This window comes from Sus scrofa, chromosome 1 (genome assembly GCF_000003025.6).
Source record: "Sus scrofa isolate TJ Tabasco breed Duroc chromosome 1, Sscrofa11.1, whole genome shotgun sequence".
Classification (NCBI taxonomy): domain Eukaryota; kingdom Metazoa; phylum Chordata; class Mammalia; order Artiodactyla; family Suidae; genus Sus; species Sus scrofa.
In genome coordinates, this window is record NC_010443.5 from 154075919 (window position 1) to 154102132 (window position 26214).

Here is a 26214-nt window from a genome sequence, read left to right on the forward strand (position 1 = left end):
AAGTTACACTCTAAGGCACAACTGCAAAGTAATTGCCTCAAGAATATCATACTGGCCCAGATATTTATTTGCCTTAGTGAGATTAAGGGTCTAGGGATGACTGGGGTCTCTGTATTGACAGAAGATTCTGAAACTGTTGCCCTTTTCAGAGTGGCCTGATACTGAACAGTCTCCTCAGGCTAGGACATGTCACACCACTACCGCATTTTTCTGGAACGTGGATTGGACATGGGGAATCTTACCCATGGAAACTCACTCCTATTCCTACTCTTGGCTCACCTTAGCTCTGGTTGGATGGCTGATCATGATAGATTATGGTCTATCTCTGAATCTTAGCATCACTATCTGCATCATGTAGCTATGGGAGTCACCACATCACAGCCCCCATTTAAAAAAAAAAATGTGTAGGCCAAGACTCCACATGGCTGTAGGTCATGCATAGCATAAAGCAGTAAAATTCTAAATAAAGGCATATTTGGAGTTCCCATCTTGGTGCAGTAGAAATGAATCCAACTAGGAACCATGAGGTTGCGGGTTCAATCCCTGGCCTCGCTCAATGGGTTAAGAATCCAGCATTGCCATGAACTGTGGTGTAGGTCGCAGATGCGGCTCGGATCTGGCATTGCTGTGGCTCTGTTGTAGGCTGGCAGCTACAGCTCCGATTAAACCCCTAGCCTGAGAACCTTCATATGCCGCCATTGTGGCTCTAAAAAGATAAAAGATAAGTAAATAAATAAAGGCATATTTTTAGAAGTCAATGGAAATTTCTCAAATGCTTTGGACTTTTTGCTGAGAGAATACGCTGAATTATTATTTATGAGGTTTAAACAAAGCAGAAATGTTCAACAAGTTATCTCGAAAAAAATATGTCAGTAATGAAAGTACCTGGTGGTAGTTACATGTTTTAAGAATGTGATTACTGGAGTTCCCATTGTGGCTCAGCAGAAATGAATCTGACTAGGAACCATGAGGTTGCGGGTTTGATCCATGGCCTCGCTCAGTGGGTTAAGGATCCAGCGTTGCCGTAAGCTGTGGCGTAGGTCACAGACACAGCTCAGATCTAGCGTTGCTGTGGTGCTGGCATAGGCCAGCAGCAACAGTTCTGCTTAGACCCCCTAGCCTGGGAATCTCCATTTGTCCTAGGTGCGGCCTTCAAAAAAAGACAAAAGACAAAAAAAAAAAAAAAAAAATGCAATTACTGTGGTAGGGTAAGTTACAAAGCTATTGCCACCATTTATTGAATAGTGTGTTCAAATTTAATAGATGGTTAATCTATTCTAAATAAAATTTTTATGAATGTAAATGTACGTAATCTCAGAGTTGAAAACTCAAGAAATGTAGTAAGTTTTAGAGAAGAAAATATAAATGATAACCCTTCCTTGGAAATGTAGCCTAGATTACAGTTGTGAGTGAAAATAGAGATTTTCCTCAAAGGAAAAAGAAGGCTTTATTTTATCCTTCCCTTCTCCTTTCCTTCCCTTTCCTTTTCTTGCCACACGGAAGTTCCCCAGGAGAGGGACTGAACTCATGCCACAGCAGTGGCAACACCGGATCCTTAACCCACTGAACCACCAGGGAACCCCAAGGATGTTCTATTTTCAATCAGGTAGGAAAGGAAATAAATGAGGGAAGGAAGGCTTTACTTTTTCCCACAGTGTAATTTGTTGTTGGATGAAGACTTGAATTCAGGCAGATGGCTCTTGTAGATTCCTGTTGGAAATTGTCCTATGGAGCCTGCCTTAACCTATATAAGGCTTCTTCTTGGATTTGCTCTTTTCAGGACCCCAAAGTAGTAGCTCCTTACACTTACAGTTGTTAACCTTTATTTTATATAAACATACATAAAATATAAATATATAGATATTCATATTTATATATTTATATATGAAGGGTACCTGATAAACAAGTACTGAGTAGAAGGATGAAAACTTAATCAGATTTTGTTATTCAAGCAACCAGGTTGCATATGATTATTAATTTTTTAAAATGTATGTATTACTGCAACCCATTTCAGGCTTACAAAAAAGCTGCAGGAAGAGCAAATGGAACTTACATTCCTCCAGAGCCATTTCAGAGTAGATGGCAATGTGATGCTCTGTCATTCCTCCAAAGCAATGCTGTTTCCAATAAAAAAGGGTATTTTCCTGAAGGACTGTGATTTAGTCATGAAAACAGGAAGTTAACAGATTATTACTGCCATGTAGTCTTCAGATGCCATTTAAGTTTTGCCATAATATTCTGTATAGCAAAAGAATCCAAGTCTAGAATCTTGTGTTGGATTTGTCATTTTCCTTAGTTGCCTTAGATTTGTAATACTTCCTCGACATTTCCTTCATGTTCTTGACCTGGACACTTGAAGATTACAGGCTAGTCAGGTTATTGAGTGTTCCTCAATTTGGGTTTGCCTGAGGTTTCATCATGACAATATCCAATTATGAATGATTTGCAGGTAGGTCAGAGAAGGGATGTGAGTCCTTGCTACGTCCAGTCAGATGACAATGACATACATTTTGATTTGTCTCATTATAGTAGAACACTGGATGATTTCTGTCCAGCTTCTCCATTGTAAAACTACCATTTCCCCTTTTTTAATTAAAAAAGTTATTACATTTGCTTTGAGCAGAGCTTATTTTTTTCACTGTATTTTGTATTGTCAACATTTTCTCATAACATTAATATTCCTAAGTTTTTAAATGCTGTGCAATATTCTGTAGTGTAAATATACCATTTTATGTGTATGTTTATCTACATTGTTTTTAGCTTACAGTGTATTTTCAACATTAATGTTAGGATGTTGTACCTATTTCTAACACTGGTTTTCAGCTATATTTCTCATTTTAAAGCATGCATGCTTTTATTTTTTTCTTTTCCATTATAGTTTGTTACAAGATACTGAATATTGTCCCTTGTGCTATACATTAGGACATATTTTATATATAATTGTTTGTATCTGCTAATCCCAAACTCCTAATTTATCCCCCACCCATCTCCTTTGGTAACCATGAGTTTGCTTTCTATGTCTGTGAGTCTGTTTCTGTTTGTAAATAAGTTCATTTGTATCATATTTTTTATTATAGTTGATTTACAATGTTGTGCCAATTTCTGCTATACAGCAAAGTGACCCAGTCATATATATATATATGTGTGTGTGTGTAAACATATATATGAATGTGCTTAATATATATATTTCATATGCTTTACATATACACACACATTCTTTTTCTCATATTATATTCCACAATGTTCTATCCTAAGAGATCGGATATAGCTCCCTGTGCTGTATAGTAGGACCTCATTGCTTACCCATTCTAAATGTTATAGTTTGCACCTATCAACCCCAAACACATTGTCCATCCCACTCTCTCCCCCTCCCCCTTAGCATCCACATGTCTGTTCTTTATATCTGTGAATATGTTTCTGATTTGTAGATATTCATCTGTGCCATATTTTAGATTCCACATATATGTTATATCATATGGTATTTGTCTTTTTCATTCTGATTTACTTCACTTGGTATGAGAATCTCTAGTTGCAACCATGTTGCTGCAAATGGCATTATTTTGTTCTTTTTTTTACGGCTGAGTAGTATTTGATTGTATATATGTACCACACCTTCTTAATCCATTCATTTGTCAATGGACATTTGGGTTGTTTCCATGTCTTGGCTATTGTGAATAGTGCTGCAATGAACATATGGGTACGTGTATTTTTTTGAATTCTAGTTTTGTCCAGATGGGTATATGCCCAGGAGTGGGATTGCTGGATATATGGTAGTTCTATATTCAGTTTTCTGAGGAACGTCCATACAGTTCTCCATAGTAGTTGTACCAATTTATATTACCATCAACAGTGTAGGAGGGTTCCCTTTTCTCCACACCCTCTCCAGCATTTGTTATTTGTTGACTTATTAATGATGGCCATTCTGAACTGGTGTGATGGGGTACCTCATTTTAGTTTTGAGTTACATTTCTCTAGTGATTAGGAATGTTGAGCATTTTTTTCATGTGCCTACTGGCCATCTGTATATCTTCTTTGGAGAAATGTCTATTTAGGTCTTCTGCCCATTTTTTGAATTGGTTATCTGTTGTTTTGTTGTTGAGTTTCATGAGGTTTTTTTTTTTTTTATTTTTGGAGATTAAGCTCTTGTTGGTTGCATAATTTGCAAGATTTATGTTTAAGTGTTTAAGACATTTTGAGTTTATTTTTGTGCATGCTGTGAGGGTGTGTTCTAGTTTCATTGATTTGCGTGCATCTGTCCAGTTTTCCTGGCACAACTTGCTGAACAGACTGGTTTTTCCCCATTTTGTATTCTTGTCTCCTTTGTCAAACATTAATTGACCATAGGTGTTTGGTTTTATTTCTGGGCTCCCTATTCTGTTTCATTGATACTATATATGTCAGTTTTTGTCCCAATACCACACTGTCTTGATTACTGTAGCTTTGTAGTATTGTCTGAAGTCTGGGAGAGTTATGCCTCAAAGCAGGCATGCTTTTAGTTTCAATTTTTCTGTGAAAAGTAACACAGTTGCATAAAGACATAAAAATGTAATTAATTGATTATAAAAGTAGGCTTCTAAGAGCTAATGGAAGATTCTTCCAATGTTATTAGATATATGAAATATTGTAGATGATTAAAATGCTTGGATGATAAATTTTACCTTAATAATATATTCTTCAAAATATTAGGGAAATTAATTTAGGAAAAAAATAAGGGACACACTCTTAATCCAAAGGAAAAAAATCATTATTATTATTAGAAAGGTACACCACAAACTATTTACATCTTACGGCTAGGCCGATGTTTGAATGTATGGGAGTTTTGTAGATTAAGGTTATATCATGTGGAAATCTCATATGTAGACTCGTCTTCACCAGAATCAGAAAGCAATCCTATGCACCCATCTCTGGATGTTATTGCACTAGCTTACAACACTGCTGGGAAATTTCATCACCTTTCTAAGACCACCGCTGAGTTATTAGCTTTGCTGCAGGCTACACACTAAATGAAATGTGTGGATATATATAGTTATTCTATATAAGAGGATAACTATAGAAAACTTGAGAAACAAATCAGGTTGCACAATTTTCCTTATGTAAATCACTGTGCAATTAGAAGTTTTTTGTCTGAAAATATGAAGATGTACATGAAAATTGAGTATTTCATTAAAAAGATATAAAGATTTATATATGAAAATAGCATTCAGTTTATGTTAATAGAGAAGCAATATAAAGGAGAAGAATATTAGATTATTGTTTTTAACCTCTGGAATGTTAATTAGGATTTGGAATATTAACTATTTCCTTTTTACATCATACTTTCATAGTTTTTTATTGCATTTTTTTAATAAATGAAATATACACATTTTAAAACCAGGGCATTTCTACTTTTGAAATTGCACAGGACACAGGATTTTGATTTTTTGTGGGTAAAAGAGATGGCAATGAAAGGATCTGTTTGGGGGGTTATCGTTAGTTTGTATTTTCTGGAAACCAAATCATGTTAGAAAGCCACACATGTTAACAAGGAAATTTTTTAGGTTTATATTTAAGCTACTAGTAGATTTTCATCTAATATAATTTCAGATATTATACTGATCAATAACACACAAGTATTTCTTCAACTATGTTTCCTGTGACTGCCCAGTAAAGAACAACCTCTCACTGGAAATCTAGAAGGTAACTACGTAGTGAAAGGATTTTTAAGTATTTGACCACTCTAACTTCCTGAACCAGATATTTATTTTTCATAATAAATAAAATAAGATTTTCTGAACTATAGTATTAGGCCATTAAATTTCCTACAACAGAAATAGATCTTGATCTGATATATAGAAAACTATCTGTTTCAATTGCTGATTGTTGCTTTAAGGAAAACACCACTGTTAAAGGGTCAAATTAACCTAGACTTGGGTATATCCTGAATCAAACATGAATTCCCAATTCATTAAATATATTTGTATACCTTTTCAATTTATATAATTTTATTATCCTTGTAGGACTTCTGTTAAAGACTTTTTTCTTTGTGTAAATATAAATTTCATTTTAAAAGTCCATCATTAATTCTACCTGATCATAAATATTTGGGATTAATTCAAAGTTATATGAGCACCTGGAGTATAAATAACATATAGATCTTATTCTTCTCTTTTCACTCCTTAGCGCATTTTTGAATAAATAATCTTCCTTTCTCATATCCATAATGAAATAGTGTCTGAGAAGCAAAATTAACAAGAGAAATACACAATACAATTACCACTCAATTTCATTTGCTTGAGGTAAAAATATTTGGAAATTATGTCTTTTTTTTTTCTTTTTAACCATTGCTCTTAAATTTCCTTAAGAATAGGAAAGAGTCATTCTTTCGGAGAAATTTCTGCTCTTATGTCGATCAAATAGGTGGATCCTACAGCACATTTTACTCTGGAATGGTAACAGACTGCTCCAGAACCGCTGAAGCACCTGCATGCTGAGAACTTTTAACAAGTTGCCTAGGGCAAATGCCTTCATCAACTCATTTAAAATTCACTCTGTGCAAGGTGGTATGTGTTCTTTTAACAGGTCAAATTCTAATGATACACTGTGTCTCTTGTCTTAAAACAATGTCCATCATTCCTAATCACTTTTACATTACAGATGTTTGTGGCTTACTTTTTCAGGGGAACTGGTTCAAAATTCTATAATATTGTCAACACTTGTTTACCTATTACTAAAAAATATTTTCTAGTTGTTTCTTGTGTCTCTCCCATCTAGGTTACAACCTTCTTAAAGAAAAGGACATTATATTCTACTTTATTATACTCCAACATCTCATGTCCATAAAGAACATTTGATAGTGATTAAAAGTCATTTGACAAAAGAATGAATGAGTCAAATCTTCTTGAAAACTTAAGAAAAAAGCCATCTGGAATTTCCTGGTGGCTCAGCGGTTAAAAATCTGGTGTTGTCCCTGCTGTGGCTTGCGCCACAGCTGTGGCATGGGTTGGATCTCTGGTCTGGGAAACTTTTGCATGCAGTTCTCAATCAAAAAAGGAAAAAGAAAAAAAGAAAAAACAGAAACCAAAAACCCAAACAACAACAACAAAAAAATGCCATCTGTCTGTAGTTATCAATCTCTATGCCAGTCTATTGTCTGCCTGTCCTTTCCACATTAAGTAGTAACTAACACCTTAAAGGAGAGATGACCAGTTGTTCCTAAATATCCATTTTCCATTTTTCTATTATAATGTGGCATCCAGATTATGGTTGGCTGATGACTACTCAGCATAGAGTCTACTTTTCCAAAACTCCTTTGAAGGTTGGTGTAGGCATGCAACTAAATTCTGCCATGTGAGAGGATGTGATATGTACAATTTCAGATCTTGCCCTTAGGGTTCTGTTATAGCATCCAAAGCCATATCCTAACTGCTAGTAATGTACAAATATGTATTATTCATAAACAAACACTAAATGCTAGGCCAGGGTGTTACATGCTATACACATGTTATCTTTAAACCTCAGAAGATCATAAAGATTGGTATCATTATTCCTATTTTTTCAAATAGTAAAACAGATTTATAGGTGTTGGATAATTTGCCCAAGGTCATCCTATAGAAAAAGTATAGTACCGTGTAAGGACAACCTTATGCTACGTAGCACTGTTTTCTTTCTCTTTTTTAAATGTTATCTTCAGATAGTTTTTTTTTTTCCTTCCAGTTTTATTAAGATATAATTGACATGCAGCACTGTATAAGTTAAAGGTATATAGCATAATGGTTTGGCTTATCTACATCATGAAATGATTACCACAACAAAGTTTGTGAACATTCATCATATAATATAGATACAAAATTTAAAAAATAGAAAAAAATCATTTTTCCTTGTTATGAGAACTCCTAAGGTTTATTGTTTTAACTTTCATATATAACACACAGCAGTGCTATTTATATTTACCATGTTGAAAAATAAATCCCTAGTACTTATTTATCTTTATAACTGAAAGTTTGTACCTTTTGACTATCTTCAACCGATTCCACCTCCACCTACTCTCTGCATCTGGTAGCCACAAATCTGATCTTGCTTGTTTGTTTCTGAAGTATAACTGACCTATAACACTATATTAGTTCCTGGTACACAACATAGTGATTCAATATTTTTCTATGTATTACAAAATGATCACGGTAAGTCTAGTTACCATCTGTCACAATATAAAGATATTACGTGATTACTGACTACATTCCCACAGTGTATGTTTCCTATCTGTGACTCAGTGGTTTTGTAACTGAAAGTTTGTATCTCTTAGTCCCCCTCATCTATTTTTTTCCTCCTCCCGCTCAGTCCCCTATGAACCATCTGTTTGCTCTCTGTATCTACGACTGTTTCTGTTTTGTTAAGTTTATTCATTTGTTTTGTTTTTTAGATTCCACGTATAAGTGGTAACAGAGTATTTGTCTTTGTATGACTTATTTCACTTGGCATAATAACCCCTAAGTCCATCCATGTTGTCATAAATGTCAAGATTGCATTCTTTTCATGGCTGAGTAATGTTCAATATATATTACAGATAGATAGGTAGATAGATAGATAGATGGATGGATAGATAGATAGATAGATACCACATCTTTATTCTTTCATCTGTTGATGGACACAGGTTTTTTTCATATCTTGGCTATTGTAAACAATGCTGTGATGAACACAGGGGTGCATATTTTTTTTTTCAAATTTTTAGTGTTTTCCTTTTCTTCAGATAAACACTCAGGAATGGAATTGCTCAATCATATGGTAGTTTGTTTTTAACTTTTTGAGTACTCTATACTGTTTTCCACAGTGGGCCACATCAATTTACATTCTTCTTTTAACCAGTTCTTAAGGTTAGTCATTTCAGAGGAATCATTCTTTCAGCTTCTTTCCATATCCAACTAGTAAAAAGTCTTACAAGTCCTATCTTTGAAGCAGCTCTAAATTCTATCCTCTTTTCACCTTACCAATCACCACTGCTTTAACTTGAGTTGTCATTCTCCCTTTCTTCTACTCTTTCTGTTTACAGCTTAGTCTCTTTTTTGTTTTTCTATTCTTGTCCCAAATGTTCCCTCCTGGGACACCTCTGACTCTAGTCATAGCCTACAAATTTATAGCACAGCTCTTTTCTCAGTATAATTTTTGCAGCTTTACAATAAAAAATAAAAGTGTGTATATTTAAGGTGTAACATGTGATTTTTGTTTATACATATACATTGTGAAATGATTACAACCATGTTAATTACCATATCCATCACTTCACATAGTCACCATTTCTTTTGCTGTGGAGGTGAGAACATTTCAGATCTACTCTCTTAGCAAATTCCAAGTATATAATACATCATTATTAACTATAGTCTTCATACTAAAGATCAGATCTCCAGTTTATTCATTCTCTAACTGAAACTTGATACCTTTTTTTTTTTGTCTTTTTTTTTTTTTTTTTTTTTTTTTGCCATTTCTTGGGCTGCTCCCGCGGCATATGGGATGTTCCCAGGCTAGGGGTCCAATCGGAGCTGTAGCCGCCAGCCTATGCCAGAGCCACAGCAACGCAGGATCCGAGCCTCGTCTGTGACCTACACCACAGCTCACGGCAATACTGGATCCTTAACCCACTGAGCAAGGGCAGGGACCAAACCTACAACCTCATGGTTCCTAGTCGGATTCGTTAACCACTGCGCCACGACGGGAACTCCTGAAACTTGATACCCTTTGAGCAATATCTCCCCATTTCCCCCATTCTCCACCATCTAGCCAACACCATTCTACTCTCTGCTTTTATGAGTTCAAATTTTAGATTCCATATACACAGAAGTGAGATGATTCAGTATTTATCTTTCTCTGTCAGGCTTATTTTGCTTGTCATAATATCCTTCAGGTTTATTCATGTTGTTGTAAATGACAAGGTTTCCTTCTTTTCTGCCCATTTTTTGTGTTTTTTTGGGTATTGAGTTGTATGAGCTGTTTATATATTTTGAATATGAATCCCTTATCAATCATATTATTTGCAAATATTTTCTCCCATTCAGTAGGCTGTCTTTTTGCTTTGTTGGAGCCATCCTTTGGTGTGCAAAAGCTTTTAAGTTTAATTAGGTTCCATTTGTTTATTTGTGCTTTTATTTCTCTTGTTTTAGGAGACAGACCCAAAAAATATGGCTATGGTTTATGTCAAAATTTGTTCTTCTTATGCTCTCTTCTAAGAATTTTATGGTTTCAGGTATTACATGTATGGCTTTTTTAGTTATTTTTGTATATGGTATGAGAAAATGTTCTACTTTCATTCTTTTACATGTAGCTGTCCAGTTTTCCCAGAACCACTCATTGAAGACAATGTCTTTTCTCTGTTGTATATTCTTGCCTCCCTTCTTGTAGATTAACTGACCATAAGCGTGTGGGTTTATTTCTGGGCCCTCTATTCTGCACCGTTGATTTTTATGTTTATTTTTGTGCCAGTACTGTACTATTTTGATTACTGTAGCTTTGTAGTATAATCTAAAGTCAGGGATTGTGATGACTCCAGCTTTGTTCTTTTTTTTCTCAAAATTGCTTTGGCAATTCAGGGTCAAGTATAAACATTTTAACAATATTAATTTTCTTTTATCCATGAATGTAGGATATCTTTTCATTTATTTGCATATTTTTACTTTCTTTTATTAATGTATAATAGCTTTCAACATACATATCTTTCACCTCTTTAAGATTTATTAAATTTATTCCAGAGTATTTTATTTTTTTTTGATACTATTGTAAATGGGATTGTTTTCTTAATTTCTTTTTTGAATAGTTTGTGGTTACTGTAGAGAAATGCAACTGATTTTTATATGTTGATTTTTGTATTCTGAAACTTTACTGAGATCATTTATTAGTTCTAACAGGTAATTGCTGAAACATTCTATTAGGCCATCTTGCCAATGTAATTCTTCTCTGCCTATCCCAATATAATTTTGATTTTTATGTCTGTACTCTATCTAGATAGTACATTTCTCTAGAGAAGCGACAGTGTTTCTGCTCCTTATCCTCAGACCTGAGAGCAAGGCCTTTAAATGATAATCATTGATAATTAAAGATTTCAGACACTAAAGATTCTCTATTTATGTCCTTATAAGTTATGTTGTGAAAAAGGCTGCTTTTAAAATCCTACATCTAATTCACTGACACTATGAATATATAGTTGGTACCACTGGGTATTTATTTTCAGGGGCAGACAGTGATTTCATTCTGAGGTGAATAAAGCTGATGTATATACAGTTCAGAAGTTTACATTTTACAAATTATAATCTTAGGAAGATTGAGTTTTTTGAATGGCAAAGGGTGATAATCCCCCCTCAATTTGTTAGACTTTATTTTTTAATTTTTAAAATTTTTATTTTATTTATTTATTTATTTGGCTTTTCTAGGGCCACACCCATGGCATATGGAGGTTCCCAGGCTAGGGGTCTAATCAGAGCTGCAGCTGCCAGCCTATGCCAGAGCCACAGCAACTTGGGATCCAAGCCACATCTGCAACCTACACCACAGCTCGTGGCAATTCCGGATCCTTAACCCACTGAGTGAGGCCAGGGATTGAACCTGCAACCTCACAGTTCCTAGTTGGATTTGTTAACCACTGGGCCATGACAGGAACTCCCACTGTTATACTTTCTATGATATAGCACCTTTTGAACAGTTTAATCATTATGTTTTATTTCATGAAAGAACAGATGAGTTCACATTTTGGTTTTAATTCCATGAATTTTCTGTGATTATAAATAGGGTCCTACCATATGCCTATTGCAGCAAATAGAAGTGCAAGTACCTTCAGTTAAAGTGAGTATAATTCATGATATCAAAATACTGTTAAATTCAACTGACTTCAACTGACAGGGCTTAAAAAGGGTTGAGAAAAAAAACCATAAACTGGAATTACCAACTCATAATTCCTACTCCTTTTTTTTTTGTTTTTTAGATCTGACGGTACAAAGACATGAATAAAGTAACACACCATTCACTTAATTAGTAGCGTATAAGATAATGAACTGGACCAAATTACTCATTTTTCTTTTTTTTAACACCATGGTTTATATTCAAAATGCAATGCCTCTAAATCCAAATCAGGGAAATAATCTCTGATAATAAATGGCCACCACTGCATTTGCTCCACCTTAGATCTGTAAATATATATTAAATGCAGAAGTGAAAAAAAACACTCAGAACTACACATTTTCATTGAAAATATTTTGCCCCTTCCACAATATTATTCAGAATTAACTGGGGTAATTCAGATGTATTTGGGGAAAATACTGTCTTGAAGTAAATCATGTAGTGTGAATTAAGCTTCCCCCAAGCAATCCCAAGCTGTTGATTCTTATTCTCCTTTAAGAACAACTCTTGGTTGTCTGCAAGTTAATATTTAAATCTTACTTCTTTATGTTTAATTAATGCTCCATCTTTAGTATTTTAAAGTGACATTGAAACAAAGCTAAAAGCTCCAGGGGTCTTTTGTAATCAAGTGCCTTTACTTCCAGGAGCAACATTTATTTTATCTAATGAAATGCAAGTCTCTGTAGCAACAAAATATTGCAAGAATTTTATTAATTTCCCAAGGAAAATTTTTCCATTATAAATACAGTTTTTATTAATAGCCACAGAATTTTTATCATGTACTTGCATTATCTATTCATATCATCATATGGTTTATCTTCTGTAATGAGTTATTGTTGTAAAATGTGCTAAACAATTTCTAACATTGAGCAAATCTTGCAGACATGATCTAGACACTGCATATGTATTTTTGTACCTTCTTGGGTGTTTTCACTAGTATGCTTGTTATAGCTGCATATCACCTCTTGAGTTAGATTAGTTTTTGGTTTTCCTTTTGTCAGTTTTGGGGAGTGTTATATTCATAAAATAAATTACAAGTTTTTAGTTTCAGTTTTTTTCATGGCCTGGGTTATCGTAAACAATATTGAAATTACCTGCTCTTTCAAAGACAGAAAGAAACTCATTTGTGAATTCATTTGCTCTAGTGCCTTTTCCAATGGCAAAGCTCTAAAAACTTCTAATATTATCAGTGATAAGTGGCTTATTCACTTTCTCCTATTTTTTATATTTGATTTGTGTGACTTGTATTTTGCTAAGAAATCATAATTTTTTCTATTTTTTTCAAACTGACTACAATATAGTACACTTATGTGTCTGTAAATACCCTGTTTTCTTCTATATCTATGCCTTTGATTCCTATTTCATTCCTGATCTTGTCATGATGACAATGTTATCATTTCAAGGTAACATATTGCAGATTTATTTAGTTTTTCAAATAACTTTTTTCTTCTTCTTCTTCTTTCCTCCCCTTTTTTTTTGGCTGTGCCTGTGGCATGCAGAAGTTTCTGGGCCAGGGATTGAACTTGCACCACAGTTGTGACCTGAGCTACAGCATTGTCAAATAACTTTTTATATTTTGGTTTTCACTAGCTTTATCTTTTTTTTTTTTTTTTGGTCTTTTCTAGGGCCACTCCCTTGGCATATGGAGGTTCCCAGGCAAGGTGTCTAATCGGAGCTGTACCCCCAGGCCTACTCCAGAGCCACAGAAACCCAGGATCCAAGCCATGTTTTCAACCTACACCACAGCTCACGGCAATGCTGGATCCTTAACCCACTGAGCAAGGCCAGGGATCAAACCGCAACCTCATGGTTCCAAGTTGGATTTGTTAACCACTGAGCCACAACGGGAACTCCCACTAGCTTTACCTTTATTAGTTTCCTACTTCTAGTTTCCCTTGGTTTTTAAAATTGTTCTACCTTCTAGAGATGAAAATTAAATTTCTTTTCCTTTTGTATTCTTTACAAATTTGCGTATTTGAGATATACAACTTATTTTAAATTCACTTTTTCTGGGTATTATAGGTTATGATATTAAGCATTCTTCCTTTTTATCCATTGATTCTTTTTTTTCTTTTTTTTTTTTTTTCTTTTTTGCTTTTTTAGGGCGGCACCTGCGGCATATGGATATTCCCAGGCTAGGGGTTGAATTGGAGCTACAGCTGCTGGCCTATGCCACAGCAAGGTGGGATCCCAGCCACATCTGCGACCTACACCACAGCTCATGGTGACACCATATCTTAACCCACTGAGCAAGGCCAGGGATCAAACCCACATCCTCAGGCTTCCTAGTCAGGTTTGTTAACTGCTGAGCCATGAAGGGAACTCCTATTTATTTATTCTTTAACATTTGTATGTTCTGTCAGCCATTAACATTAACTATGTTCAGTCTGGTAAATATTCAAGGTATATACTAGGCTTATTACTAATATTTGAAAATATAAGTTTCACTTCATTCGTAGTTTTTGTTATTTATAAATTTTTACTGCTTTTCAAGAGATAAGTATAGGCTTTAGTAAATTTTATTGCTGCATTCTGTCTCTTTGTTCACCTCCCTTTAACCCATCTACATTTTAATCATAGATCTATACTTTTCTTTTGAAACTACCACATTTATATAGAATAGTGAAAGTAGCTAGCACATGGTATGTATTATATCTTCTAACTCAAATGCATTCATATCCACATGATGCACACAACAACACCCTTAGGTGGGTACTCTTGTTACTCTAATTCCCAGGTGAGTAAATAAGGTACAGAGGTATGAAATAAATTGTTCAAAGTCATACTATTAGTCAATGATGGTACTGAGACCCAGACTCAGGCAGTCTGGCTCTAGAGGCCCCAGGAAAGAAGCTTCTGTGAAACCCAAATTTTAAAAACTGTCAGAAAGCACATACTGATATGTGGACATCACGGTAAATTCTCTTTTTTTTTTTGCTTTTATTTTGAAATTTAAAGTGCTTTATTTAGTAGTGATATCAATGTCTTCCTTTCCAGCATCACAGCTAGTGTGTGTTGTGAATGTTTCTGTTTCCACTTTCTTTGAAACCAATTCTCTAAATATATGCTAATTAATCTACAGCTTACATTGTCATAACCAACTGAGGGGCAATTATCACTCTACATCCAAAGGCTTAGCATTTAGGGTGAGCATTCTCTACCTAAGATAAGTGGGATGGAAGTTATTCAGTCCTTAGTGAATGAGTTGTCCCTGGTGTTCACTCTTCCCTTCCCATCACTTCACCCTTCATGACTTTTTTTGTTTTTTAGGGCTGCACCCATGGCATATGGAGGTTCCCAGGCTAGGGGTCTAATCGGAGCTACAGCTGCCAGCCTACGCTAGAGCCACAGCAACTGAGGATCTGAGCTGTGGCTGCGACTTATACCATAGCTCACGGCAACACCAGATCCTTAACCCACTGAATGAGGCCAGGGATCAAACCCACAACCTCATGGTTCCTAGTTGGATTCGCTTCCCCTGCGCCAAGAAGGGAACTCCCACCCTTCTTGATTTTAATCACACACATGCACCTGTGAGCTGCCTAGTATTGCTATGTTAATTGAGGCCCAGATCTGTCCTCCTTGGCATACAGGATCTCCTAACTTTGAGTACCTTACAGTCATTCACTTCCAAAGGATTCTGTACTTGTGAAGGTATTGTCTATATTAAAAAGAACAAATATATTTCTAAATCATTTTACTTAATTTATTTATTTATTGTCTTTTTTTTTTTTTTTTTTTTTTTTTTTTTGGCATTTCTTGGGCCGCTCCCACGGCATATGGAGGTTCCCAGGCTAGGGGTCCAACTGGAGCTGCCGCCACCGGCCTATGCCAGAGCCACAGCAACGCAGGATCCGAGCCGCGTCTGCAACCTATACCACAGCTCACAGCAATGCCAGATTGTTAACCCACTGAGCAAGGGCAGGGATCGAACCTGCAACCTCATGGTTCCTAGTCGGATTCATTAACCACTGTGCCACAACGGGAACTCCTAAATCATTTTACTTTAGAAATGATACCAATCTTAAATGTAACTGTATTGTTTCATTGGCTCTAAATTATTTAGAAAGCTACTCTTGATCCTGGAAATTCTCTTCAAGCTTAGAAGGAAGCTACTTTGGTTAAGAATCCTTTTACAGAAACTTTTATCCACTTAGTGGATAAAAGGGAATTTATGCTTAAAAGGACAAAATATATTCAACTATTGTATAGGTAAATACTGCTTAAAATTCTGTTCGAAGGAGACACCAGAGTTACTTTTTCATGTCTACTTGAAGTGATGATATATGTTCTTTCCTAATTTTCTCAACCAGTTGCCATCCAATCTACTCTGATCTGCTCAGGAATCAAAAGGTTGGGTTTTATAGACTCTCTTCCCCAGGTTTCCTGTAGGATTTGGCCACAGAGTCACACTCACAGAAGGTTGGAGGGCATCAGCAAAAGGGATTAGGGTATTTTTTTTATAGCTACCCTATTTCCAAGACAAATCCTATGGCTCTTCTTTGGATGGCCCACTTGGGTCCTGCTGAAGTCAAGTAACTATCTCTCTATTAGCCCACTCAGTCCTAGGTGACAGCTTCTCATATTGCTGGTCTTGGGATGCTTCCCCTTACTGGTTTCTCTAAACACCTTTATAGTCAGCATTAAAGTGTTGTTAATCACTAATTTTTTGTTGACATACATTTTCTGCTGTAAATTTAAGTTATAAAATAAAGAGTATTAAGTGAGACCATAGTGGGTAGGATGGTAATGTCAAGATGGAATGTGGGGATTACATTGCACAGATATTTAATAAGCATTAGCATGTATATAACTTACCAGGAAAAATGAGACAGTGCTAAAATATGTCATCTGGTACTGTCAATAATTATTCAGATTGTCACTGGTGATGGCATGGGATAGAACATTGGTGGGAGGCAACTAGTGGAAAGGTAACGTGGCTATAGCACATATTTGCTATGGTAATGATATTATCACTGTATACTGTGCCTAGCTGTTTCTAATGGCCTTGTAAGAGCACATAGAGAAAAAGACCAATTGAAATTTATTAATTTTCTAACACACAAGAGGAAGCAGGTAAAAAGAGGAAAGTAAGAAGTCTTTATGGAGCTTAAAAAATGTCCCTTAACTCATATTGCTGCAGGGAAATTGTGTTTAAGCCTCAGGCTCAGGGCCCACGTGGGACAGTTGCAAAGCTTCAGTGCACATCCATGCACAACATTTCCAGACCTCAAATAGAAACATTAGGAGCCTTGGTGGGTCAAAAGTTGGAGCCTAAATCATGAAATGGGGAACATAGGAAGAAACAAGTAAAACCGAAACTCTCAACTCCCCTAAATCTTAAATCTTCCTTGCTCGAGAAAGCCCACCTACCCACCCCTTCAACTCTTCCACCCTCTACTCCTGTCTGAAAAATAAGAGCTCACCTCCCCAAAATTTTCAATGATTACATTTGGATAGTGGTTTCACAAAAGGATAGCAATTGTTTTTGGCTAGATCCTCCCTCCTCCACTATGTTACTTGCATGGATGCCAGAATTGTCCTGATCTACAGGAGCTGGTAAGAAAGGAGAGAGCTTTTGCGCTAAAATAGTTGCAGGATCTTGCTAGTTAGGAGTCTTGAGGCTTATACTAATGAGACTAGGTGCTAAAGGTATTATATGAAATAATCTAAGATTAAAACAACTGAATTTATTGACATAGGTCTACTCTTCTGGGATACAAGATTTAACATTTTATTTCTGAGCACCTGGCAGTATCTCTAACAGTCTGCATGGATAATTTATTGAAGATATGTCTCAGAAGAATTTCTAATTTACTTCCTCCTTATTAAAATGTTTCAGATTCCTTATCTCAAAGTGACGCTTATCGCTGATGGCGACTCTAGTATGTATACTAAAGGTTAAAGTGAAATACAAGGTGTTATTTCTCTCTCTACAGCATTTTAAGATAAGTTGCATTTTTTGAGATATAATTATTTATATTCATGTATATTATGACTGTATTGTTATTTTCTTGAGAACACAGCAGACTATTTCCTACTCAGTTTTTAAAAGTTCCTGTAATCTAACATCTTTCATAAGCAAAGTTGAGAGTAAATAAATATTGGCCAGATGGAGTTCTCTTGTGGCACAGCAGTTAGGATCCAGCATTATCACTACAGCCGTGAATTGGGTGGCTGCTCTGGCGTGGGTTTGATCCCCGGTCTGGGAACTTCCACATGCCATTGGTGCAGCCAAAAAAACCCAACCAAACAAAAAAACCAAAAAAAAAAAAAAAAAAAAAAAAAAGCCCAAATCACAAAATAAAACCCCCAAACCCAAGTTTGGTTATTTTGCTTCTAATGCCCAAATTCCCTGGTATGTATACCTGAATCATCTTAATTTCTCAATCACAAGTGACCTAAATTTACTGGGAATTTTCTCTATCCTCAACAAGCTTATATCCCATAGGAGACAATACATTTATATAAAATTAGTATTATGAGATAGGATTAGTAAAAGCCAAAGGAGCATAGTAGATAATAAGTGAATAGGGGTTTGACAAGGGAGATAATACTAAAAGTTGTGGTCATAATCTTCATTCCAGTGTGATAGTTGGTTGGAAGGAAAGGTAGGTGTAGATAAGAATGGTTATTTAAGGCAGTAAAATCTTGAGGGCCTAAACATTATATATAACATTGCTTCAATGTTTGCTAAAAGACCAGTTCAGAATTAGGGGGATTTCTTATGAGACTAGTAGAAGTAGTTTAGCAAATAACTTGTTACTTGATCATGAGAGAGCCTGAACATTTAGTTGAGAGTTAGAACTATATTTTATAGGTTAGACCTGAAGCTTAGCCTGGGCAGAGAGGTATTTTAGGAAGTCTGCTATGGTAGCAGTGTTGAGGTTGAATTGAAGGATGATATGCTTGGAGATAGAGAGGTGAGGAAACTGAAGAAATGTAGGCAAGAGACAAGGAAAGTCTGAACAAGGCTGGCATGAGGGGAATTCCCTTTCTGAGCTCCCTGAGAAAGGGGACACGTGTGATGGTGACATGGTAACTGCTGTCTCTCCTCAGAACAGTACCCTTTGGCATATCTGTCCTTCCAAAATTTTAGAGAATGAGATGAATTAAATTTTAGGTGGACAAATTCAGCATTTGTGAAATGATAGAATTGCATAAGACCATCTAGAGCTCTCTAATTCAGTGGATGGTGAATAAGGCACCAGGTATAGAAAGAAGAGATTTACTACCATCATCTAGGTGGATGGAGGCCCATGAAGAGGAGTTGGTCAGAATGGAGTCATTAATTACAGGAAGGATTGAGAGGCTGGAAAGATACACGGAGGAGTTTAATAGATGTGGATCTTGCATGGCAAATGGGAGAGCGTGGGAAGCTGCAAAGAAGTTAAAAATGAGAGATCACAATATAATGGGAGTGAAGATAGTAGGAAGGAGGAGGTGGGATTGACAAGTTTCTCTCAGCTTTATGCTCTGAGCTAATTACATCTCAACTTCTGCCATTAAATTTCCTTCAATACATTTTAATTGGCAGGAAAAACCCCTCAGTCCATTTTTTAAAGTGTTGGTTTTTAACTATGCTAAATGTCTAATAAATGAAACACTTATCATCTTAAAATAGTCAACTAATGTGTGTAGTACAAGCTTAAGAATTTTTTATTTTAGAAAAAAAAACTTTGGAGGTTAGAGATTAAAAAATGCAGTCTTACTTTTAAAAAATGTAAATGCCTTAGACTTTTGCTTTTTTCCACTTTTATCTATGACATACCACCAAATGTAATATAGTGGACCAAAATGTCATTTATTTAAATGTTTTCCATTAGCTGTAAGAAAAACATACTGAATTTCATAATTTGATGAGCGAAATTCATACTGCACAACACTTACAAGCAAATGAAATTCAATATAATATGTCAGGTTTCAAGATTAAATTAAAGATATGTGGAATTCAGTTTACTCCTTGTGTGGAAATATACCACACAATCAAAAAACCAAAATGAAAAGAGTAAACCTAAGATAAGAAATATTAATACAGAGTCTAGCTAGAGACACTTTATTTTGTATTTTTCTTTGTACTTTTCATTATGACATAAAAGATAGCTTATAATAACTTGGGCTTTCAAATAATCTTTTCTTTAAATTTTTATAATGTTTAAATTTAAAAATAAATGCTATTTTAAAGCTGTTAGTCAATATGGAATGTTGGAAACAGCACAGGCTTTAATGTGCTGATTCCGTCTCTAGATATATATATATGGTATCATATTATTATACATTGTTATTATGACTATATAACATTTATTGATATATAAATGTTATGATACATATTATGATATAGTAATATGCACTGTATAAATACATTATATTAACATTTAATATGCTGCATTATATTATATAATGTATAATAATAATGTAACAGTTTATATTTATATATTTACATAAAATCTTGAGAAATTTAATCCTAATGCTCTGAACTTTAGTTGTCTCATTTCCGAATGAGGTCTTAGTACCAATTTGATGGATTGTTGTAAAGATACAAGAGTGCACTAAAGCTCTCAATGCAAAACATTAACAAATACTGGGAGCATGATTAGTGTATTTTGAATATTCTTATATTTACCTCTTGCTCATTTAAATCATACATACAGTGTAGTAAATAATTTCTCCTCATAGTCAACTTAATAGCAAATTAAAGTGCCCTCACCACTCTATTGATAAAATAGAGTAATCTCCAGATACCCTACTATTGTTTTTAAATATATTGGCCTATTATTTTTGTTGGCACTTAGGCTCAAAACCTGAATGTAATTCTACTCTTTTAGAATCCTTCACTATTTCCTATCTATTTATAAAATATTTTTAATATTTATTTTTGTGTTTAAATTTACTGCTTTTTTTTTTTTTTTTTCTTTTTAGGGCCACAGCAACACAGGTTCTTAGCCACACCTGCAACCTACACACAGCTCACAGCAACATCAGATTCCTGACCCATTAAGTGAGGCCAATGATCGAACTTGCATCCTTATGGATCCTAGTCAAGTTTGTTAACTGCTGAGGCACAAAAAGAACTCCCTTATATTTATATTTAAAAACATTTCTTATGCCTCTTTTTTCCTTCATACATCTCCCATCAAATGAAACATTCAGCCCCTGGCTTCCTCTCAAGGGTGATGTGTTTGCCTTCTATTATCTTAAATTAGAAGTCACCCTGCTTGCACTCCTACAGGATCATTTTACCATATAATATTTGTTTAAACTACTTTATCAAAGCTAATTTATCTACCTATAAAAGGGACTGAAAACAGCAATGGCAACAAAAACAGTGATTAAAAATTGTTAACAATTTTAGATTGCTTTCTATGTAACAGATTGTTCTTTTAAATACTACTTATGTATTAACTCATTTAATCTTCACAAGTTAAATAAAATAGCAATTACTATTCCCATCTCTGGAATTTGATGGCATGCATTTTTTTAAAGGACCCTGTACAATCTGTGAAATCTTTATCTTGGTACACTGAAATCTTCATCTCAGTACTTTATCTGGCACACTGTCTACACCATAGTTGTAGAATTCCCAGAAATCACCTCAGAGGACACTAGAGGAAGATGGAGAACAGCTTTATTAACACCGGGGCGGGTCCATGGGGAATCACTTCCCAATCATGGACCTGGAACAGAAAGGGAGAGATGTATTTATAGTGCTCGCTTTTGTGTCTAACATGCTACATTAACTTTTAATTACATTCAGGATACAGAAAGATGTATAGCTGTGCAGAATGTCTTACATTGTTACTTTGATGATTAACCTCAAGTACAATCTAGCTATTTTCAAATATCCTTAGAACAACTTGGGCCCAGAGTTCCTCAAGTCCTAATGACTGTTTTTCTCAGGGCCCTGGTGTGGGTCACCTTCAGTTCACCAAGACGGATGGTAGGGGCAAGATGGCTTTGCTCTTGTCAAGCTCCCTATTTTCCTTTTCCACACCCCTACATAGTGTTCAAAATGTCAGTCTCTTGCAACACTTGCATGAAGCTCAGTTGGCAGATGTGGTGGAGGGCATTTATTGAGGAAGGGGTGGTGTTATTGTTGGGTGACACTCCTGGCTATAAAAAAGAAGATGCTTGGATGGAAGTGTTAAAAGATAAACCGAGGTGTATTAAAAATTTTAAGAGTTTGCACAAAAAATCATCAAACTGAAAGTGGTTAAGAGCACTCCACCACTTTCCTGAGAGAGGCTTTTAAAGAGAAAGTACAGAAGCAGAGTAAGGACATTACTGATTGGCTATAGCCTAAAATCTAGTACACTGTATGGGATTGATTGTCCTTAGTTTTGATTTCATAACCTTGAAGCATTAGGTTTTGATTTGCTTACATAGGCTATCAGGGCATTAGAGCCTCCTTAGTCAGTCTAATGACCTCTTTGATTCATTAATTTAACACCTCCCCCTTTTTGTCATCCTCTCCTATATGAGAGCTTGACCACGTACTGACATTAGTGCCACCCTCAAAGTTAAGTTGCTCTTGTCTCACTGTGGAATTCTGGGTTATGGTGTCATTTCCCTGGAAGAACTGTTTTTACTTCTCTCATTGTTACCTTGTTTCAGTTTTTCTCAGTGCAGTGGGACCATGCAATGGGCTGCTGGCATCTACAGAGCTGTAAAGACTTTTGAGAGAAGAGGGCACCAGGGGGAATACAAATAACTATCAGGAGGAGGATAACAGGAAACTGCAGCATGTTCCTTAACCAGGGCCCCCATGAACCAAACCAGTTGGTATCAAATGAATCAAAAGCATACCTCATGGGGGCATCAACCTATTTTAGCCAAGCAGTTTGTTAATTTCTTATATTTGCTGCAAAACCAAAGGTTTTGATTCTGGTCCAGCAGAGGGTATTGGCTGTGGCACAGATTCCTCCCTGTCAGCCAATGAGTTATTTGAGTCATTTCTATTATCTAAAACCATCTTAGCAAGAAGGTATAGGGACTTTGTTGTGCAGCTATGGCCTTAAGAGTGGATAGAGCAGTAGTTGCCAGAGTTATGGAGCTTTCCCTGCATTAAAAGAGCAAAAAGGCAAGTAGCAAAAAGATAAAGGTTTCATATTGGGGGTGAATATGTTGGTCCATGATCTTAGGAGAGCTGTCTGCCTCAAAAATGCCATCTGATTATGAGAAGAGACCTCCCTTGTCAGTTTTAATTTAAAATCTCCAGCTTGTGTTTAGTTACAAGAGCCTGGAGGAGCCCTTTTTTAATTGTGGGTTGTGGACCCAAGGTTCAAGTCCCTGAAGTTTGGCTGCTGTCTGGGTGGTGAGGAAGACCTGGCCTGGCCCTTCCCAAGGAGGTTCAAGGGTAGCCTTTTTTCTTAGTGGTTTCACCTCAGAAACATTAGGAGAAAATTGGAAACATTTGCTTGAGGTGTTACAGCCAGATATTTAAGGAGAGTGGAAGAATTTAGGATCCGGTTCAGTTTATGGATACATAACAAAATCTCATAGACAATGAACAGGACTAGAATCCAATATTGACAGGTTGTCTAATAATTTTCTAGTGAAATAGTTTCTTCCTCTAATCACCCTCATTTCTACCAAAGATGATCACAGTAAGACTGATTTGTTTGTCAAACTGAGTCTCATTAAATTTAGCCTCCTTATTTACATACGTGTGCAAAAATAGTGATTGACTACATAAGGTTTTTTAAAAATCTACTTTGCTGGACCTTTTCACAAGGAATCTTAGATTGGACTTTTAAGACATATATAATATCACACACCCATAACATAATACATAAACATACAAGAAGATGTAAACAAAGATCTGATAGTTTTTGTTTTTTAAAATTTTAGCCATGAGACAGATATGATAACACAAAAATCACTAGTTTATAAAAGAACAGTGGAATCCAATTCGTGTTTCTGGCAGCTGTCATAACATTTATCTGCTCAAATGTCTTAAACTTTCTACTAACATTTCTGGAGTTTTTAAGATTTTTCACTCACCTCATTTCCAAATAGCCTTTTCCATTTTTTATTCTTCTTATAAGAAATGGCTCTCAGTTCTTAGAGTAGCTTGGGTAAAACATTTACATTTCAAAGACCCAAGGAAAGAATGCAAGTTCCTCCAGGACCTTTGTTTCCAATATCACAATTTTACAATATCTTCAAGCCTTCTGAGATAAATATGGGAGGTTTTGGGATTGGTGTGTATATATATATATGGGGGGTGGGGAGGAGATAGGTGGGCTTTGAATTGTTTCTAGTGCCCCATTTCTGTTCTTGTAAGTACAGTTATTTTTAATTTCTCAACAAATGGACTTGCAACCTGAATGCTCTCTAGGCTGCCTCACCTGTCCAACTACTTTATCTTCAACTTGCTTCTTTATACCAGGGAAAAGATTTTCAACTAAGAAAGAAGTCTAAAGATTCCTATGTTCTAGAGTTAGATAAGTTTGTCTTTGGAATTTAAAAAACATTTTTTTTTTTTTTTTCTCTCTCCGGGTACCTAGTTTCATTTTAGCTTGGGGGGAAGGCCAAGAAAAGTTCCAATCATGCTCTGAATATCAACTTCCAATTCAGCCAACTTCTGACTTCAGAATGACTTAAAAAAAATTCTTTTGAAATTCCGGTCGTGGTGCAGCATAAACAAATCCAACTAGGAACCATGAAGTTGTGGGTTCGATCCCTGGCTTCCCTCACTGGGTTAAGGATCTGGGGTTGCTGTGAGCTGTAGTGTAGATTGCAGACATGGCTCAGATCTGGCATTGCTGTGGCTGTGGTATAGGCCAGCAGCTATAAATCTGATTCAACCCCTAGCCTGGGAACCTCCATATGCCATGGATGTAGCCCTAAAAAGACAAAAAAAAAAAAAAATTCTTTCCAATGTGTTGTCAAGACAAACGGTAAATATTCATGACAGTTTTAAATAACCCCATGGACACAAGAAGCGTACTCAAAAAGAAATCACCTTCCCAAGATCCAGAGCCACTTTAGAAGAAAACCAAAAGAAAGAACAACTCAGACCATTCTCCTGAGAGCTGGTAAAAGGTGGTAGGCTCCTAGCCACAAATTGGGTGCAGCCCACACTTCAGTTGCCAAGCCAAGTTCTCCGGACACAAAACAAGACAAAGAAGGCAATAGGTGTCTCTGGGAGAGAAAGAAGAGACAACCAATGGGTACCTGAAAGCAAATTCACAAGTCACAGTTCAAAGCTCCAATTCTTAGAAATGCTTTTTCCTGCCAAACTGAATTTGGAAAGGAAGGGACAGCGGGCAATTTTACCTTCTTTTCCCAAGCAGGCTTACAGACAGAGAGCTGGGAAAGTGGATGTAGGTAGAAATTCTAACCTTTGTTGGCTTGCCCCATTTTCCTGGGAAGCCGTCTGCAGGCTCCCGAGTGAGCAGGGTGTCCTCTCAGTTCTCATCCTGGTCACCAGCAACCGCGGAGGCGGAAAATAACCTTCCCTCTGCGGTTGGTACGCTGCGGTGACTGGCTGAGGCCCTTTGTCTCGAAGCTCGCCTAAACGGACTGAGACTTTCTCAGAGAGACGTTCTCCACCGCGGCCACTGTAATTCAGGATTCCCTTTGGTAAGGTTCACCTGCTGTTCAGCTTTAAAATAAAATTGTATTCACCTGAGGCCTCACAGGCCCTGGGCCAGTTTTCAGTCAGACCCAGTCTGAAGGTGGACTGGGCTGGTTCTGAAGTCGGAAATAGTCTGACTTAGAATTGGTCAGAACCGGAACCGGACCGGTTTCTAGGTTGGACGGGTCCGGTTTCAAAGTCGGACCTGGGCCAACTCCAGATGGTTTCCTGACCCGTTTTGGAAAAAGAAATGCCCTGAGTCTGAAAGCTCAAGATGCAAAGCAGCTGAAGTGGGCGGAGAGCGGCGGGGATGTTCCCACGTCCTCCAGAGATAGTGAGGAGGCAGCCAGCTCTGCGGAACAGGTACCTCCACCGGCTGCTCGCGGCGCCTGGGGGTTAGTTGGGGTTCTTTTGGTTTGTAGAACTTTTAAAAGATAAACTGAGGCATAGTCAAACTTTTATGAGTTTGATTGAACAAAAATCCATTCAAATCAGATGGCACCAAACTGAAAGTGGTGAGGCCTACTCCAGGGCCAGGTGCCGGATGCTTTTGTAGAAAAAGTGCAGAAGCAAAGTAACGAAATTATTGGTTGGCTGTAGTTTGAAGCCTAGGTGGCTGTTTGCGATTGGTTGTCCTTAGCGGGTTTTGTATCCTTGAGGCATGTACAGGCTTAGATTTTGGTTTGCGGAGATAGGCCGCCAGGGCATTAGAGCCACCTGAGGCTAATGGCCTCCTTGTTTAACTCATTTAACAGGTCCAAGCATTGTGGTTCCAAAAGACC

At 36.4% G+C, this 26214-nt stretch overlaps 1 long non-coding RNA gene across 1 annotated transcript in view; it reads right to left on the bottom strand.

Annotated features, from left to right (window-relative positions):
• The window catches only part of LOC110257002, a 42700-nt gene extending 16890 nt beyond the window's left edge, over positions 1–25810 (bottom strand). The window contains exon 1 of the long non-coding RNA XR_002339115.1: positions 25197–25810. This is a non-coding gene — a long non-coding RNA (uncharacterized LOC110257002). The remainder of the gene's footprint in view (positions 1–25196) is intronic.